Source organism: Lutra lutra, chromosome 18 (genome assembly GCF_902655055.1).
Source record: "Lutra lutra chromosome 18, mLutLut1.2, whole genome shotgun sequence".
NCBI lineage: Eukaryota > Metazoa > Chordata > Mammalia > Carnivora > Mustelidae > Lutra > Lutra lutra.
Window position 1 is genome coordinate 28,627,195 of NC_062295.1, and position 20,553 is coordinate 28,647,747.

Consider the following 20,553-nt stretch of genomic DNA (forward strand, 5'->3'; position numbering starts at 1 on the left):
AAATAGAATTAGAAGGCTTGATCCCACCAGGGACGATGTATTCTCATTCATAATCACCAGAATTGTTCTTTCTGTTTAAAACAAGAAGGAGAATAAGAAGGAAGACTTCGATGCGTAAGGTGGGGGGAACCCACTTACCAAGACTTTGAAAGAAATATGGCAAAATCAAATATTTAGATTCTGCCTCAAGACTAGCACACTCTTAGATTTTTGCCTCAGGAGTTTGTCCTTCTTCTGTCTTTCTAGAAGGTAGGACTCACGTGTCAGAGAGTCCTCAAGTACATGGTAGTGAGTGTTTCACATCCGGGGATCCAGACACCTCACTGAATACGTAATTTCTACATGATAGCTGCCTGAGGGCTGTCCTGTGTTCACACTAAATGACTAAGAAACCAGCTTCTCAGCAGTTTGGGTACAATCTCTTTATCCCATACTCTGTGGGGCAGCCCCCTTGTCAACCACACTGTGCCTGGGAAGAATAGTCTCCATCTGCAGAAGCAGAAATGACATGGGAATGAAGACCAACTCTTCTGGTCAGTCAAACACCAAGAAAGAGTGTTCTAGGGGCACCGGGGGGGGGGGGGGCTCAGTGTGTTAAAAGTCCGACTCCTGGTTTTGGCTTAGTTCATGATCTTAGGGTCCTGGGACAGCCCCACATTGGCCCCTACGCTCAGCGCGGAATCTGCTTGAGATTCTCTCTTTCCCTCTCCCTCTGCCATTCCACCCCGCTCTCATACACGATCTCTCTCTCTCTCTCTTTCTCTATAAATAAATAAATATATCTTAAAAAAAAAAAAAAAAGGAGTGTTCTAAACCTACTGGTGAAAGTACAAATTCATGGTGCACCAGATTCAAACTCCCTCACTCCTCTCCTTCTGGAATCCAAGCGCTTGCTTTTGTCTCTTTCATTTCTTTTTTCCCCCACTCATTTCTTGGTTCCTTGGCTGATTGACTAGTTCGTCCACTCCATTTTCAGAACCGTTGACTGACACTGCATTGTTCCGAGTCCTCTTAGAAATTCTAGGTGCTCTTGTGTCTGTGGTTGCGGGTTTCTGAGCCTGCTTGTGGGTGTGCATTGGATGCTTGATAGAGGTGAGGACATTTCAAATTAACAGCTACTTCATGGTAGGATGACAGGAATAATTCAGCTAAAGTAAGAGTCACTTGATAATTTAATTGTTGTGATTTTTTTTTTTTTTTGGTTGGGAGTAGAGAGTAGGCAGTTTGCACAGAGGAAAACAGAAAAATTTCATTTTTTTTAATTATATTTATCCAATGGTCGCAAATCAGGGAAAAATTTTTATTGCTATAGCTCAAGCTGATGTGTTGTAAAAGATTTTTACTGGCTTATTTCAGATCAAAACATTTGCTTACTCTGGTCCAATGCATAATATGACAATAACTTTGTTGTCTAGAACACTTGTCTGTGATGAGAATTTATTAGCCGTTGTTAAGATTTTATTGGTATTACAATCCAACAGGGTAATGTGATCTACGACCCATATTTCTCTCTTATGTATATAATTGCTCATATTTATGGGGCTGAGCTAATGAGTGGCTCACAGATCCAAGGGGTCAGCCCTCTCTTGATGGCCTTTGGTTTAATTCACAAACATTTGTTTCCCAGCCCCAGGTGCCATATGATTGTACACTTGATGCCAGCCACTGGCCATTTATCTCTTCCTCTCTTGGTGTTCTTCACGGAGCCTACCATATGGTTCTGCCATGAGAGGTCTAGAAACTTCAAGAGTCAATTTCAATGGCCAGCTTGCTCGACCTGGGTTTAGGATCATCCTTTCCCTCTGTCTTCTTTCTCTCTCGCTCGCTCACTCATCTCTCTTCCCTCTTCTCCCTCCCTATTCCTTCTCTTGTCTCTCTTTGCTTTACATGTAAATGTTTGCTATGGAATTACCCCTCATACATTGTTTTATTGCCATTTAAGAATGAGCTTGGTAGCCCTTAAAATGTACCAAAGGAGGCATCTCAAATGTTCTTTCCTTTGACATTTACGAGATTTACTTGTATCTGTTCCCTGATGAATAGATGAGTGTTGAACCCCTAGGAACCCTCTTCCCAGGGAACACTAAGCAGACACTCTACAGGTGATCCAGGTGCTGAATTCCTATAAGAAGTTGCCTGAAAGCCCAGCAGATGTTAAGGTATCTTTCCTTGGGTTTCTACTAATTGTGAAGAAAAATTAGTCGGTTGACAGGAGTGTGGATGTCTGAGCCAGGCAAACTTAATGTCAGGAGTGACACACTGGGATGTCATTTCTCATGGAGATAGGAATGCCAGTGTGTGCATTTTCACTTTCAGTTTCAAAGGAACTGAACTGTGGGTTTTTCTAAAGACTACATGTGTTCTAAAATGGGACATTTGCAAACTAATGTTTTGTGGAAATAGGAAGAAGAAAAATCCAGAGGGAAGCCATGGGGAGGATAGAATAGATGTGTGTCCTAAAGATGTGTGAAGTAGATCTAAGCCTGACAAGGTCAGGTTCTCCTGGGCCCAGGGCACCGAGTGGCCAAATGACAGGGATTCCGAGACCATCCATGGGATGGGGACGGGACAGAAGTTCATAGTTGCCCAAAGTCAGACCAGGCAGACAGCAGGAGGTATGGTTTGGAATCAGATAGGAGAGAAATGGTCAGGTAAAGTTAGCATGGATTAACCAAGAAAATGTTGGGCAATTTCCCTTTCCTGGCCTTAGCTCTAGACCAATGGGAAAAGGAAAGAACGCACAAGTAGATGTGGGTTCTTTTTAATTGCCTCATTGGGGGTTCAATCGTGGGTTCGTGAAACGTCACTATATTTTAAAAAGCAAATGAATCAATATACAAATAAATATTATTGAAATCAGAAGAGGACTATTCTAGGGGTGTCTGGGCGGCTCAGTTGCTTAAGTGTTGATTCTTGGTTTCGGCTCAGGCTGTGATCTCAGGGTCGTGAGACTGAGCCCCAGGTTGGGCTCCACACACTGTGGAGCGTCTGCTGGGGATTCTGTCCCCCTCTCCTTTTGCCCCTCTCCCTGCTCGTGCTCTCTGTCTCTCTATAAAATAAATACATAAACTCTTAAAAAAAAAAGATTAGGACCACTCTCTACTCACTATGGTAATGTGTCATTAAAGGATTATAATTAATTCAATTTTATGAACAACAGCTCTAAAATAAATTATTAAAGATCCAGTGACTTCAATTCTTATACATAGATCAGGGATCTCCTTTCCTTCGAATTAGGGTGTGCTCAGCAGGAAAGCCAACCACACGAATCATCCCAGGAGGGTCCCATAGCCCGGAATGATCTAGGCTGGGGGGTTTCACTTGCTGGAAGCAGCTATAACTCAAGGAACAAGGGAGAATCGTGGCCTGGAAATGTAGCCACAGGTCATCTCAGAGGAGCACCGGGGGTGCATCTGAGGCCCCAAGCAGAGGGAATCCACAAAGTCTGGAAGCCTTGAGCAATAAACATTGAGGGGAAAGGTTCAGAATGTGGGTGTTACAAGGCAACAAAGCCCAGGAGCAGGAGTCGGGGACTTCTGGCTGTGCCAAAGGGCAGGTAGATAGGCTCATCCCAAATCACAAAGCAGATAAAAGAACCAGTGAAATTTCAAATTGCGTCTGTAGCCGAAGGGAAGGGAGGTGATAGGCCCTTTGCATATCACCCTTGGGAGAAACCGTTTGGACTCTCTGGTTCAGCTTTGAGCACCAAGTTGAAAAAAAGGTAAGGCCAGAAGTGGAGGTCTTGGGCTGGCATGAGCTAGGTCCAAGTGACGGAGACACTCTCTTAGTCGAGGATTGTGAACTTGGCATGAGAAAACTCTGGAAATCCCAGAAAGACAGACTCCCAGGCAAATGTCACAGTTCAGGATTGTTTGGCCGTGGCCATATTCGGAGGCTCATGTTCACAGGGTCCCAGGGGTCTGATAGGAGCAGGGGCAGGTAGGCTCCCAAGGGACCACGACTCAGAAGAAGGACTCTGGTCCCTAGAACAAGATAGGCCCTAAGGCCAGGAGCTAAGAAAGCTGGAATTTTGGACTGAGAACCCAGACATGGCCAGAAGTGGGCTAAGACAGGGACCCAAACGCAGGCCACGAGAATAAGGAGGACCCTGTGTCTTAAAATCGGGCACAGGGTCATAGTGGGTCCACAGCCTTTGGAACCAGGAGTGCAGAAGCTTTTCCAGTTCCCTGTGTGGAGCTGAGTTTCCAAGCATAGTTGCAAGGATGTTCAGAACTATTAATAATAATTAGTATTAACAATGTGTGCGAGGCCACCATGCAGATTAGATCCTGGCTGTACGGGTTTCAGTAGACGCTGTTCCTTTCAAGTTTATCTCTGATCTTCACCCTTCCAAAGCTACCCAGAGCTACTCTGCCTCTCTGTTCCTTCCTGTTTATAAACTGGCTGCTTCTTTTCCAAGCTGCTTTATTTTTTTGGTGTGACTTGTCCAAAGGAGGCCAATGACAACTGACACACACGTTTTGTCTTGCAACTTCTTTCTCTGGAGCTACAAGATATTCACCTGCATTGTACGTTGTAGCAAGTAAGCTTCCCCACCTGTTTACCACAGTACCCATAACAAGGGTTACCATTCTTCTAGCCTGAAGTAGTGGCTTCCTCCCTGCAGGCCTCCTGGATCTCAAGCTAATTCCACGTCCTGGAGGTTTGTGTGATGGCAATATCCCATTTGTTTGTTTGTATTTATTTGAGAGAGAGAGCAAGCATGAGCAAGGAGGGAAGGGGCAAGGGGACAGGCAGGCCCCTCGCTGAGCTGGGAGCCTGATGCGGGACTCCATCCTAGGACCCTGGGATCATGACCTGAGCTGAAGGGAGGCACTTACCTAACTGAGGCACCCAGGCACCCAGCATTATGCTGTTTTCAGGTACCAGTTTGTGTTCCGTCAGAAGAGATTGTGTGATGTTGAAGCAGCGCATAAATACGAAATTTCAGTGGAGATCGATTTCTCGCCCACAGCACAGGTTTACCCACGGTGGGCTGGGACGTCTACTTTTTCCTGTCCCAACTCGAGGCCTCAGACTCAAGGAGGATCCATCTTCATGCCACCGTATTTTCCAAGTCAGCAAGAAAGGAAGCTGGTGACCTGCGTGCTGGTCCTTAGAGTTTCTGTCCAGAAACGACATGTGAAATTTCTGCTCATGTTTCTTTGATGAAAACAAGCTGCCCAGCTAATTTACATTTCCAGGGGAAATCCTACCATGTACCGCGTCCTTGGGATACAAAGGGCCGGAGATAATTTGGTGAACAGGGCTAACGGGGGCTTGAAGTCTACCAGTTGTCCCTTTCCCTTTTACGGAGCTCTGTATGTATTAACTAATTTAATCCTTCTAACACTCTGAAGTCAGTATTTCACTCTTTTTAATACATGAGGAGGCTGAGGCACAGAGAGGTTAAGAAACTGGCGTAAGGTCACACTGCCATTGCGTGGTAGAATTATGCTTTAAACCCATGGTCTTCGCCCTTACAATTCACTGCCTGGAGTTGCTGTTGATTTGGGCCATATTTCCTGATTTGGGACCTGGGTACCAAAAAGCTAGCTCCCTCTGTCTGCAAGGAAGAGGTAAAGGACCCTCATCAGGGGCGCCAGGGGGAGACTGGAGGCAGAGGCTTGGCTGAAGCAACAGGAGGAAGGCAACTATTGCCTGGGCTCCTGGGATCCAATGGGCGCATTTCTCCTGTTTGGCCGAGCGCACCGTGCCTTTCAGCCTGGAGATGCTTCTGAAGCTACGAGACTGAAGGCAGAGGCCAGCCCCGCTGGCGGAGGTGAGGATGTCATTAATTTCAGAGGCTAGCTGCAGTGGTTCCCGGCCGACCAGGTGATGCCAGCAATTCCCCATGCAGACGTCCGCGTGAGGGGGCCCCTTGATTCTGCAAGACCTCCGCTGCTCTGCTTTGCCTGTGGTAATTGAGCTGCCTGACCTCCCTGGGAGCCTCCTCCTGCTTCAAGAAAGGGAATTGATTTGTCAAACATACATCCACATTGCTCCAGCCGGCCAGACTCATTCTCCCTGCGAGCTGCGCGTCATACTTTCAAAGTCAAGCACTGAATCGTGCCACGGGCAATACCAAGGACTCCTTATTTCTTCTCTTCCTGACATCTCCGGCATGTCAAGATAGAAGTGAGCCATTTATTTATTTAACGGAAGGTTGGCTATAAAGAGCATATATTTCAGATAAGTCTAGAACCTCTGTGAGCCACGCAGGATCCCCAAGATAAATAGATTTAAGTTTCTTTGTTAAGGGCCACCGCCAAGTTCAGATCAGATCCCTAGAGCTCCCAGAGCATGGGCTGCAGAGCGTAACCCCCTCCCCACCACCATTAATTAAATTTTTTGCTTCCTGTCCTACAAAGAACAGCCCTTCAAATTCTACCTCATTGGGATCTAGGTGTTGTAAATACTTTTAAAATATATATTTTTTAAGATTTTATTTATTTGAGGGGTACCTGGGTGGCTCAGTGGGTTAAAGCCTCTGCTTTTACCTCAGATCATGATCTCAGGGTCCTGGGATTGAGCCCCGCATCAGGCTCTCTGCTCAGCGGGGAGCCTGCTTCCCCCCTCTCTCTCTGCCTGCCTCTCTGCCTACTTGTGATCTCTCTCTGTCAAATAAATAAATAAAATCTTTAAGAAAAAGATTGTATTTATTTGAGACAGAACACAAGAAGGGGGATTGATGATGAATATTTGGAGGATTCTGGAATGCTAGGAATGTCCCATTTCTTGAGCCCAGGGCTGATCACACAGGTCTTCTGAGATGGTGGGAATTCATTGAGGCATTTGCTTTATGATCTGTGCAGATTTCTACCAATTTTTCTTTATTAAAACATTTTTTGGGGCACCTGGGTAGCTCAGTGGGTTAAGCATCTGCCTTCATCATGGCCTGAGCCGAAGACAGAGGCTTAACCCACTTTAGTAGAATTACCCTCATCTTTTCAGCCATAACAACCTGGGCCCATGCCATCAGTGTCCATGATGTAGTCTTCACATGATGGCTTAGAAGGAAGGCGTGGTTTCCCTTCTAGGTGCGTGAAACTGTCACAAGAAACACACTGTCCTTTGTTGCCCATCAGAGGGGATCAGGGCTGCAGCTTTGTTCAGGTCTGGGGGACGCCTGAATTTGGGTCCTGCAAGATGGAAGTGGACATCCACGCAATGTGTCGAAGGAAAGAGCTGTGAAGGAAAATGGGGAGAGTGAGCAGGAACAGGCTGGGAGCTTTCAGACTGTGGGGCCGCTCTGGCCCCTGGGAAAGGGTAGAGGGAAGGAAGGAGGATGTATTCCATTAGGAGAGGCCTCAGGCTGCAGGTAGATTGTCGCCAGAGGACACCTGCCTCATCAGGTAGGAATGGCTTGGCTAAAGCAATACTGGCCCAGGAGAGTGTGTCCTCAGGGCAAATGCAGAGGAGCTCGCCTTGCAGATCCTGCCCTCCCTGCCCCCTGTGGGTTCTTCCAAAGTAGGATCTGAGCCATGTACTTCCATGACCACTCAAGGTGGCTGCTTCTCTGGTGGGTGTGTTGATCTCTTCATTTGTGGAGCGGTCCTTCCAAAGCTGTGTCTCATGGTCATGGCCACGGTCAGAGAATAGATAGACAGACCTGGGATGGAGTTGGCTCTCGTTCACTCATTTCCCCGCAGTAGGATTACACATTTTGAGCCACAGTTGACCCATCTCTAAAATGGGGGAAATTGTCCTCCCCTCATGAGATCGGGATGAGGATGACAGGAGATTATTTTAAGGAATGAACAGCCTGTGATGGGGAGTTAGTGCTCCATAAAATTAGTTCCTATCATCGCTTGTCTTGAAGGATTTTCTGACAGTCCCCTTGTCAGAAGACCATTCCTAAAGAATAAAATACGGGCACCCGGGCAGCTTGATCAGTTAAGCATCCAGCTCTTGATTTCAGCTCAGGTCATGATCTCAGGGTCCTGGGATGGAGCCCCGCGTCGGGCTCCCAGCTCAGTGCAGAGTCTCCTTGAGGATTCTTTCTCTCCGTCTGCTCCTCCCCACAGCCCCCACTCATACCCTCTGTCTCTCTCAAATAAAGAAAGAAAATCTTTTAAAAAAAGAAGAAAATAAAATAAACTAGATTAAAGAAGAAACCGGTTACACTTAAACCACTTATCGCAACATTACTGAAACAAACTTGTCACATAGTAACAGATCAGCTTCTTTATTAACACATTAGGTAACAAGTTCTAGCTGTGGGGCGGATCATGAGCCTAATTTGAAGTCATGATGAACATAATTGATATTTTGTGATATCTACACAAGCACGATGTGATATGAAAGTAGCTGTGGTTTCTCGAGGGATGAGGTCTCAGGAAATGCGCATTCTGTTACAGTTTGTTGTCCTCTTCCGTAATTGACGGAAATGCTACATTTCAGTCAGGGGTAAGGGAAAATTAAAGATGTCATGTTTTTCTCCATCTGGATTTACAATTACAAACCCTGGGTAAAGACCCCCTGCCTGAGATGAATGAATGGCACCTGCCCACTCACTTTGGAGCACTTAATTCCCAGGGGTGGGGACGCTCCCAGGTGTCCCCATTCAGACCCTGCCCTCCTCCGGCAGGTGTTCCTGGGAGGATATGTCTATAAAGAGTCTGCAGTGAAGTGACAGGCAGCCTGATGCCTCTTCCTCTGGGTGTGGGCACATTCACTCATACCATTTCTTTTCCCCTACAGGCTGGTAGGAGCAAAGGAACCCTGTGCATGTCTGGGTAATTCTCAAATGCCCTGCAATCACTCTCTCACTTATCTTTATTTATTTATTTTTTAAAGATAAAAAAAAATCTATTTGAGAGAGAGGGCAAGAGAGACAGAATGAGTGGGGAAAGGGTAGAGGGAGCGGAAGACAGAGAAGCCCCAGTGGGCTCCATGCCCAGTGCAGAGTCCGATGTGGGGCTCGATCTCATGACCCTGAGATCATGACCTGAACCGAAATCAAGAGTCAGATGCTTAACCGACTGCGCCACCACGGAGCCCCTCCATTTGTCTTTAGAATGGAGCATTCATGTTTATTCTGTCTCTCCCTCCTTCTTCATGCATTTCCTGCCATTCTAACTCAGCTGAGCATTCCAGGTCAGGTTTGCTTTTGGAACCCACCCAGTGGGTCTAGTGTGAGTTCAAGGGCTAATTCACCCCAGACATAGCCCCCCAACTTACCTGGAAGATACCTGAGAATCTTATAATTGGGAGAAGCTTTCATCCCGACGTGAAATGCAATCGTGCAGGCTGATCAGACGCGGCGAGCAGCTGTTGTATTGTGTCCGAAACGAGGTGCTGGGTGCCTTTCGTGTGTTTTATCACTGAATCTTAACAACTCCGTGAAGAACCACTTTTTCTCACGTTTTGAAGAACAACCTGGAGCCAGAGAATTTGATAACTTTTTTAAAAAAAGATTTTTTTTAAAGTAATTTCCACTTACTCAGGGCTCAAACCCATGACCTTGAGATCAAGAGTCATGGGCTCCATTGACTGAGCCAGCAGGTGCCCCTGATAACATTCTTTTTTGTTAGGTTTTGTTTTTTCCCCCTGGCAACACTCTTTTTTTTTTTTTTGGTAGAGATTAGAGATTTATTTATTTATTTGAGAGAGAGAGTGAGGGTGCGCCCTCAGATCCTGATGCAGGACTCAATCCAGGACCCTGAGATCAGGACCTGAGCCAAAATCGAGAGTTGGACGCTTAACCTCCCGAGCCACCCAGGTACCTCCCCAGTAATACTCTTAAAGGAACACATTCCGGATCCGTATATGAAAGGTAGCTCTCTAACTTAGCACAAATCCTTGAAAAGGATATGCCGGCCCTCCTTCACAAAGTTCCCTTAATTAGGCTCAGGTTATGAAAAAATAAAGTCACAAAAGTGAGGTAACAATTATGATATTAAGCATATCAGTTTCTTGGCCAGACTGCCCACGTTCAAACCCTCCATTTGCATTTATGGGCTAAGTGACCTTGGGGAAGTTACTTAATTCTCTGTGCCTCTGTTTCCCTACCTCTAAACAAATCAGTGATGATACCTTAAAGAGTTGTCAAGAATCATAGGAATTGGGATGCCTGGGTGGCTCGGTCATTGAGTATCTGCCTTCAGCTCAGGTCATGATCCCAGGGTCCTGGGATCAAGCTCCCCATCGGGGTCCCTGCTCATCAGGGAGTCTGCCTCTCCCTCTGACCCTCTTCCCTCTCATGGCTCTCTCTCACTCACTCACTCTCTCTCTCAAATAAGATCTTAAAAAAAAAATTTAAAAAACAATTGTAGGAATTAATATGGCTAGAACCTAGAGAACAATGCTTAGATCATGGAAGGGGCTCCATAAATGTTAGTTATTCTTATCTTTGTAAAACAAAATCTGACTGTAGCAGGCATGTGGCGACAGTCATCCATGACTCCCTCTCAATTGCGAGACTCCGGATGTGCAGGACACTCCACTGTCCCGTCCCTGCTGACCACCTCAACGTGAAATCCCTCTGCTCCGTGACTTTTTGAAATTTGTGTTCCAGCAACCAAACCACCAGTAGACATGCTCACGGTTAAGCAGTGCGACTCCTTCCGGTCGTGCTTATAATGCTTCCTACTGCCATGGACCTGTGCCTGCCTTCTTTCACCTGACCAACTTCCCATGGTCCCCGAACACTCAGCTCAGGGACTTCTCAAGCATGTGCTGTGACTGAGTGCCCACCAGACTGACGGGGGAGGGAAGGGATCACACTTAGCGGCAGACCTATCCTATCACGGTGACCCTGACTATAGACCTACCCTCTTCCTCTGACATTGCCTGTTCGCTGACATGAACCAGGCGTGGGGTCTGTCTTCCCTCCAGGCAGGGATTCTCCAGGGTGAGAGATTGTCTCTGTCTTCCTGAGACACCCTTTTTTTTTTTTTTAAAGTATTTTATTTATTTATTTGACAGAGAGATCACAAGTAGGCAGAGAGGCAGGCAGAGAGAGAGGGGAGAGGGGGAAGCAGGCTCCCTACTGAGCAGAGAGCCCCAGGCGGGGCTTGATCCAGGACCCTGAGATCATGACCTGAGCCGAAGGCAGAGGCTTAACCCACTGAGCCGCCCAGGCGCCTCTTCCTGAGACACCCTTATCTGCACCTGTCTCATTTGGTCATAGAGGTGGGTCTCCCACTGGAGAAGGTGGCAAGTGTTCTCTACCAGCTTACTCACTGCTCCTCTTCCGGGGAAGAAGAGAAGGTGATCTGATTGCTGAAGCCCACTGTTTACTTTTCTCCATTACAAGGAGCTTTGGGGATAAAGGGCATTTGCCGTGTGTGGGGCTGTGTCCCCGCTTCCAGAACTGCTTGAGGCAGATGGTGTGGGTGCTTACCTGCCCAGCCCATCCTCCTGCTGGAAGTCCGGGCAGAGCACATGCTCACAGGCTGGCTGTCCTCTCCCTGTTCTGGTCTGTCTTCCACGGACGGTGGAATACAAGATGGGTAATCCACCTGTTAATCAGCTGTGGGTGTGTGGCATATTTTGCATCATGTCCTTTGTGTGCATATCTATCTGTTGAAGGTTAGTAGGGTGAGTCTTTGTCCCCTAAGTGCCAATGCCACTCATCTCTTTATGTCTGGTGGCCTGCCCCGGTGTCGGCTCTGCTTGATGCTTCCCGGACCAGACTGTTGGAAGTGTGGGGGGGGGGTATGTGGCCACATCCCCCAGTGGGACGCTCTCTGGCATCTGCTCTCTGGTCCATTCAGAGGCTACTTCCTGGCCCCACTGGCCAGGCTGTGGGTTCCTGAGCCTGATGCAGGCAGCTCAGCCACCATCTTTCAGAAAACTGGTTCTGCTCTACAGGGTAGACACATGGCCCTTGTGCTCCGATGGTCTCACCACCAACAAGCAGGACAGAATCTAACCCAAAGTCTACTGCGGGTCTTGTAACCAAGATGCATGTATCTAAAAGAATAATTTTCCAAGCGAAAAACATGATTCTTCCATAACTGTCGAATGGACGTGTGTCCAGAGATCTGTCTGCTTGTTCGTGAGGGATCCGAGAAAATGGTAAAGCTGGCTTGAAGTGTGTTTTCAGTAACTGCGTATTGAGAGGCATTCCAGGAGGAAGGTGGGCATAAGACTGCTGAGTCAGATGCGGATGTGCTGAGTGTCCTATAGGGCCATTAAAACCCACAGCCTTTGGGGTCATCTTTTCTAATGGATGGGAAGCTGGGAGTTACACAGAGCTTCCTAGCCTCTGGGATCTCATGCATAATACATAGCCAATGCGACCGGAGGTAGATTCCCTGAAATAATGGGTTGCCTACTGAATAATGCCTCAGTATGACACTGGAAGGTCTGGCTCTGCTCTCTGCCTGACTTCCAAGTTTTGGGTATTTTTCCTCAGCATCCTTTGAATGTATATATATATATATATATATATATATATTGCATGTATATTTCATGTGGATATATATTCAAGCACTGTGGCTCTCAACATTCAGTACGCATCAGAATCACCTGGGGACATGTTGAAACACAGGTGGCTGGGCTCCAGCATCTGGGTTTTTTGATGTAGTAGGTCTGGGATGGAGCTTGAGAATTTTGCATTTCTTACAAGTCCCCTGGTGATGCTGCTGCTGCTGCTAGTCTGGGGACGTCTTTGTGAACCTAGTGTAGTTCGTTATCCTTTTTCCTGCCCTGAGATGTAGGGGAACCTCCCTACCTTTGGCCTCTCCCTATGAGAAGCTTCCCAAATGCTCCAAGAACACCTGAGGACACACTAGACCTCAGATCTGCCCAGATCCCCCAAGAGCTGCGGGTGGGGGAAGGATCTTGGTACCACAAACGAGCTCTGCTGCATCTTCTGTGTTCTTGAACGCTTTCTTCTGAACACTCAGGTTAGAGCAAGTGTCACCTTACTCGTACTTCTTGTGTCCACTTAATTTCCCGTTTTGCTTCTGACACATCTAAAATCGGACTCTGACGTCAACTCCAGATACAGCAGTCAGAGCCCACGGAAGCAGCTCCTGATGGGTGCGGGTGCTTACAGCATTCAAGATCTTGGGCTTGACTCTGGAACAGCACGAGAAAGAAAAGTTGCTGCTGGGGCTCCTGGGTGGCTCAGTGGGGGGACATTTCCAGTGGGCAAGTGGCGATGCAAGTTTGGAGCATAGTGAATAGGAGGAAGGATCTGGAGGTCTGGCTTGGGGCTTGTAGAGAACTAGGGGATGGCGGAGATCTTGGTGATGGAGGACCTTGATGTTGGGGGAGGGGGAGAGCAGAGGTCTCCCAGCTCCCAGGACGTGAGGATGGTCTCTACGTGGCCCAAGGAAGCCACATGGAGGGAGGAGGGAAGGGATTAAGGAAGAAGAGGGCAAGAAGAGAAGACACATCTCCCTCGGGTCTCCCTTAGGACTGATCGAGCAGAATAGTCTGGTACCTCCTGTCTCCTACCAACCCACAGATGCTTTTTATTTAAAGTTGTGCTAAAATACACCTAGCAAAAATTTTCATCTTCACCATTCTTAAGTACATAGTTCAGTGGTGTTAAACTCATTCACCTCATTGTACAACCATCACCACTGTCCATCCCTAGGACTCTTTGCCTTTTAAAAATGAAGCTTTGCCTCCACTAAACCCTAATCCCCCATCCCCCTCTCTCCTCAGCTGATGGTAACCACCGTTCCGCTTTCTGTCTCTATGAATTTTCGACAATTCTAGCTACCTCAGATGAGTGGAATCATGCACTATTTGTCTTTTTGTGAGTGGCTTATGTCACTGAACACAATGTCCTCAACGTTCATCCACGTGGTAGCAGGTGTCAGGGTTTCCTTCCTTTCTGAGGCTGAATATTGACCATATTGTGTGGACAGACTCTATTTTGCTTATTTCTTCAACCATCAATGGGCATTGGGTGGCTTCCTTCTTTTGGGTCTTGTCAATAACACTGTTCTGAATACGGGTGTACAGATGTCTCTTTGAGAACCTGCTCCAGTTCTTTTGGATATATACCCAGAAGGGGTATTTCTGGATCATATAGTCATTCTTTTTAAAAAAATTTTTTTTTTTTTTGAGAAGCCACCACACTGTTTTCCACTGGGATGACCCCAATTTACATTCCCGCCAACAGGGCACGAGAGTCCCGATTTCTCCACATCCTTGCCAACAATCCTTGTTCTTATCTTTCTTTCTTTCTTTCTTTTTTTTTTTTTTTAAAGAGTAGCTATCCTAATGGGTGTGAGGTGATGCTTTTTGACTGAACATCAGTTTGTCCTCTCATTTTGTGTGATCAAGCCTGTGTGTCATGGTCCAGGGTGGCAAGAAAGCCACTGGGAACTTCCTGGAGCATCTCAGGGGCCCCAGACCCAACGCAGTTAGTGAATGTGTTTGAACCCAGCAGAAAAGAGGGAGGCCACGGTGACTATTCCTAGAATTCCTTAGAATATGAGATATGCCGATAACCCTGTAGGTGGATTTACTCTCGGAACTTTCCTTTCCTTCTTACAGAAGGTTACACAGCAGGATGAAAAGGGAATGAACCCATATTGGACAATTGGGTGTAAACTGTACACACTGACTAGCTCAGCATACGGTACATGGTTTCCTCCACTGAATTCAGTTCCACCAGGACAGTCGCCAGACCTGGGAAAAAACCCTGGCTCTGAAGTGAACCCTGACAGCTCAGGAAAGGCTTTCATAGACTAACAAGGTACTTGAGAACTTGTGTTATCTTTCTGCGTAACTTTTGTTCTGCATGTATAGTGTTTCTAAAAATACATTTCCCAAATTATCCACCTGCACTGTCAGTAAAAGGCTATAAGATCATCTCAAAGTCGAGGTGTGGGGAGCCTCACACCCACCCCAGACATCATTTCTGATGGGGGATAATGGATAACTCACTTCTCTCGAGTAGCGCGGAGACGTAGGAATGGTTCAATAACACTTTGCAGCTCTTTTAAGAAGTACTTAAAATAAAAGGTCAGGGAGGGGAAGTGAGAAAAAAGAGAACCCCCGCCTTGATGGTTAACTATAGAAACCAGGGTGACCCCGGTCCAGAAACGTAATTGACAAGCCCCTGCATTCATTCATCCCCTCCCTCGTTCATTCGGAAGGCCAGTAGAGCCAGCCCCGCCACTCCGTGTCGTCAGCTCTCCAGCTCCGGATGTAGGCTGGGCTTGCTGGGGACCCACTGGAGAAGTCCCAGAGAGACGGTCTCAGAAGCACTGGGCTCGCTGCTGATTTTCTGATGCTCTGCTCCAGTACAAGTGGGATCCCAGCAGTCTGCACACTTGGCCTCTGTTCCTCTGAAGGCCTGCGGAGATGCCTGCAACCTAAGGCTAGGCTTTTGGCTTTCACTGGGGGAGCGAAATCAGAATGGGCCAGAACATCACTGCACTTTTGGGGGGGGGGTCAAGCCATGTTCCTCTCTGTTCTGGACACCGTTCTTGTTTGATTATGTTATTTCAGCAGGGTCCTCCCTGGTCGCCGAGCCTTAACTCTGGCCCCTCCTCTACTGCCCACCCGCCACACCGAGCAATCCTCTAGATTCTAGAACCTCATTCTAGAATGCATATTTCATCACATCGTTCTCATGATGACAAGGCTTCAGCAGCACACTCTTGGTTACGGGATAAGTTCCAGGCTCTGCAGCACATCCCTCCAGGCCCTCCAAGGCCTGCTTCTAGTCCACTATTGTCCCCTCTCACTCTGGGCTCTGGTAAGACCATCATGTGGCCTTGACTCTCTACCCCGGCCCTCCTTTCCTCCTGCAACAGTCTCCAGCCTGTTCTTCCCTCTACTTCCCTCCTGCTTTGCCTGACTCCTAGTCTGCTTCTAGGCTGGGCTCCCCATAGAGATTATCCCTACTCCCCCATCCTCCTCCTTCCCCACCCACCTGTCCGGATTACAGGCCACTCCTGGGCATCCCTGTAAATCCCACCCATCTCTCTCCTTTGCTCCATCAACCTGCGCCCTTCCCTCCAGGTTGGGAGTATCGGGCAGACTGGATAACCCTGTATCCTTGTGTCCCCAGGGTCTTGAACAGGCCTGGCATTTTGTTCACTTGCAACAAAATGTTGCAGGAGGGGCCCGAGTGGCTCAGTTGGTTAAGCGTCTGCCTTTCATTCTTGTTATGATCCCAGGGTCCTGGGATCGAGCCCCACATCGGGCTCGCTGCTCAGGGGGAAGCCTGCTTCTCCCTCTGCCACTCCCCCTGCTTGTGTTCCCTCTCTCGCTCTCTTTCTGTCAAATAAATAAATAAAATCTTTAAAAAAAACTGTTGAAGGAATTGAGCCTCCATCCCTCTTCTGGGATGCAAATATGTACTTCCCTATCCCGTTGCTAGGGTTACCCAGAGATGGAAGTGTGGTTTGTCCCTGCTTGGCAGTCAGAGAGGCGGGACCTCACAATCAAGGCCACGTGACTACCGCCATCCCAGGAGCTATGGTCAACAGGAACGTGAGGAATGGAAGGTTTGGGGTGGGCCTTGGTCGCCAGCACCCTCATTTCTCTTTGGGGTATTACTTTTCACTCCTGAATGTGTGGCCCATTTAGGCGTCTCTGGGGGCTCCTTCCTCCAGATTCAATGCCCGTCATCCCTGGTGGAGACAGGGTAGGCACCTGATCTAAGCTCAGATAATTGGAAAACCTATCACAGGAATTTGAATCTTGGAAATGAAGGAGGGGGAGAAGAAATGATCTGAGATGACTCAGTTGAGCTGGCCTGTGACCTGATGGGTCAGAGAGGAGTTTGCCTGTCTATAATAGAAAACCCCAAATAACTTGTGGGCTTACATCAGATAAAAGCATATTCACCTCTCATATAAAAGAAGTCCCGGAATAAGCAGCCCATGAATGATAAAGCCATTATAAGGCGACATCAGAGATCCAGGCTCCTTCCAGTCCATGTCCGTGGGCTGTGAGTCTGTCCTCATAACCCAAGATGGCTGCTAGAGCACCGGTCCTTGCATAAGTGTTCCAGGCAACAAAATAGAGGAGATAGAAGCAAAGAGGACATGCCTCCTCTTTTAAAAAATATTTTCTGGAAATTTAACACCACTTTTATTTATATTTTATTGGCCCAAACTTAATCATGTCTGCATATAAGCTGCAAGGGAGGTCGTAGAATGTACTGTTTCAAGTGGGTGACAACATAGCCAGCGGGAAATCACGAGTATGTTGCTGAAGAAGAGAGCGGTATCCACTGGGAACTAACCAGTAGGCTCCATGCACCGTTTGCTGCTCTTACTGGTTTCAGAGGCATCAGGAGTGGGACGATGGTTTCAAGACAAGTTTCAAGTATTACAGCTTATATCCTTGGCCGATGACTGAGCTGGGGCGCGGACGGCAGGAGCCGCGTGTAAATAACAGGCCTGTGCTGGGCCGTGGTGTGCGCACACTCTTCGCCTTAAACCTCACTGACAGCCCAATTATCATCTGTTATCCACACGATGGAGCTTGTCCATGATCACAGGGCACTAGAGCTGGGTTTGGATCCAGGCCTGCCTCGAAAGCTCATGTCCCTTTCCCTTTTGGGCTTTTGCACCCTGCCTGTGACCCCAGAGCCCAAACTCTGGAGTCAGTAAGGGAAGGCATGATCATGACAACTTTCTCAAGAGCTATGTGATGTGCTGACTTCATCTCAGGGATTATAATGAACTAGGAGGCTTGCCTCCCAAACCCATTTCTGGACCATTTGCTTTGCCTCTCAAAATGATGACCACTATCCCATGGACTTATCCTGGTGCCTGGTTTGGAGAGCTCAGGACTCGATGCAGAATGGGCAATGGTTTAGGTATTTAGCGTGATCTGGAATCTAGTACTTTCCTTCGGATAGGAGTGAAGTTATTCCAAGGAGAAACTGTGCATGAAAAGTCCCATGAAAATAAATCAACGTGTGCACATATGCGTGCTCCCTGATGATGACAAGGAACCAGTTCAGAGTGATACTGGGTGAGATGAGCATGTGTGTGTGTGTGTGTGCGTGTGTGTGTGTGGAGGGGGATGCTGGACAGAATAAAAGAAATCTTATGAGTAGAACTTACTGAGTTAATGCAGTTTGGAAATGTACTGACTCAAGCTGGTTGGAATGGATAGTAATAATTAAAGGGACCCAGCAGCTAAAAGCAAGGTCATGGTTGAGATTTGCCAAGCCAGGCAGAAATGCATTGAAAATCCATATGACAAGAAAGGCACGTGATAGGGATGAAATGATTCTGATATTGGCAGGTTTCCATTTCTCAGCCCAAGTTACCCAGCTGAGACATGTGGGCGCCACACAGTGACAGCTGACAAAATAAATGTATTGATGGAATGATCGGCCGGGTCCCTGCTGAGTGACAGAGGGATGCCAGCGAGATTAGAGGTCTATGGCCAATTATCTGAATTGGTCATCATCCAAGCTGGTCATCATTTTTATCCACTGAACCACGCTTTCTTCTCTTGCAGCTTTTTAAGAGCTGTTTGAGAACCAAACACAAATCTCCTAGTCCATTAATTTTTACAGTGCGGAGGAAATATCAGAAAACACACTTAGAGAATAGCATCCTGTAATACAGTCATTTGCCAGGGGTGGGGTTCAGAGGACGGAGGAGGCAGGGATGTCCTGGTGGGATTTAAGGGGCAAACCAAGGGGCACCTCGGTTGAGCATCCCACTCTTGGTTTGGGCTCAGGTCATGATCTCAGGGTCATGAGATCGAGCTCTGTGTTGGGCTCCTTGCTCAGTGTGGAGTCTGCTTTAGACTCTTCCTCTCTCTCTGCCCCTCCCTCCTGTGCTCTCTCTTAAATCAATCAATCAGCCAATCAATCAATCACTCTTTAAAAAAAAATAATGGGGGGACCGAAGTAGGGAAAGCAGAAAACCAGGCACCCAGGAAACCAGATAGCTGTAGCTTCCTTTTCGGCTAGCATGAGCAGACGGCCATTGACTTTGCCAGTTGTGGCGTGAGCAGACATCATCTGTGTGGCCATGCGTGGGATGTGAAGGCTGTAGCCTGGACACTGATACTGCCCTCGAGGGAAGCCAGCGGGGTCTTCCTTACAGCGGCAGAGCTCCAGGCACCTGGTGGGGCCAGAGACCCAGGACAGCCCTGAGTCTGGATGCAGAAGGAAATTCATGGCCAAGTTCTGCCTGTGTGCCTGCAAAGTCTTCTCTGCCTCTGAATGCATTTCATTCACTCGGTGCTCAATTGAAACATTATATAACACGTGTCACGATTCTTTACAAAACTTTGGAGTAAGAGCAGTTTTTTCAATAATTCAGATACTCTCTGTAGTGCCTATAATGATTGATGCTGCCTGGTGAGTGTTCAGGAAGGTAATTATAGGGGGGAGTTTAAACGCATCATGTGGAGTCCGTGCTATAAAAATAGAGCCATCTCTTCATGAGACCTGGCATCATTCATTCATTCATTCATTCATCAGATAACCATGGAATAAAACTCCCCGCGGTATGGACATGTGGCCAATTCATTGGAACTGCTTTGAAATTGAAATCTACGCCTGTTCCGCACTTAGGAAGCATATGTGAGCAGATTACTTACAAAAGGATTTTGCCATATGATTTCTCCACATTGGGAACTTCCCTTGGTGGATTTAGCTGTCCTGGGTGCCTGCACGATAATTTACAGTTTACAAGTGATTTTCCAGAATGTTCACTTGGGTTTTACGACTGCCTGGCTAGGGGGAAAGGCAAAAGTCATGACGTGCCTTTCACACACGGGAGAGGGAGCCCCTTGAAATATTAAGTGCTGTGTCCTGCCTTGCAAATGGTATAAAATCAAAGCCCCAGTCCAGTGTTTGATCTGTTCTATCCTATAGTCGGTTAGATGAGGCTGCATCACTTTGGCACTTACAGTTTACGTTTACATGTGCTTTACCTTGATTATTGGCATGGTGAACTTAGGATACAGGTCCACTATGACCACCATCATCATCACCATCACCATCACCACTGATAGCCACATCCTAAGGAATTATCCCCGTCTTATAATTGAGGAGATATTTCAGGCTCTTGAAGGGAAGGATCTTCTTCTAAACGGAACCAGGAGAAAGTAACACATAATGGTTGGAATTAGCCGCAGACATAATCTGTTCCAAGAGTCTTTGCAAGTGTGTTGCTAAGGAGATTTGGGGAGCACCAGAGAATCCCATCACACTAGCATGCCAGTCAATCTCATCGGGATGGCCAGAGCATGCCCAGGATGAGTGTGCCAAGGAAAGCGAGCCTTCACACGACCCGTCATCCCTTGTTTGGTGAAGCAAAGGCTCTAAGAATAGACCGTATTTGCATCCAGCCTAGAAAAGAAAAATCAGTGAGCAAGAGCTCGTCAGAACTGCTCTGTCCAGCAACAAGAGTTCTGTTGGCCAGCTGACAAGCTTCTGCTTACAGGGAAGTCATAAAACTCAGGCTGCCAAGCTGGGTGAATTTAGCTTTAAGATTATTGTGTTTTCTGATCAGTTCTAGGCACCCAACATGGGCCCAGGTGGGAGGATGGCTTCTCTTGGACCTGTGCTTAGGAGACGGAATGGGATGATTCTTGACTGGCAGGAAGACTGGTGTGATGTCCCCCGAAAGAGTAAAGGACCCCTGGCTT

The 20,553-nt window shown here is 47.4% G+C and overlaps 1 long non-coding RNA gene across 1 annotated transcript in view; it reads left to right on the forward strand.

Annotated features, from left to right (window-relative positions):
• The window catches only part of LOC125090874 (uncharacterized), a 56,989-nt gene that overhangs the window by 25,911 nt on the left and 10,525 nt on the right, over positions 1–20,553 (forward strand). The window lies entirely within an intron of this gene.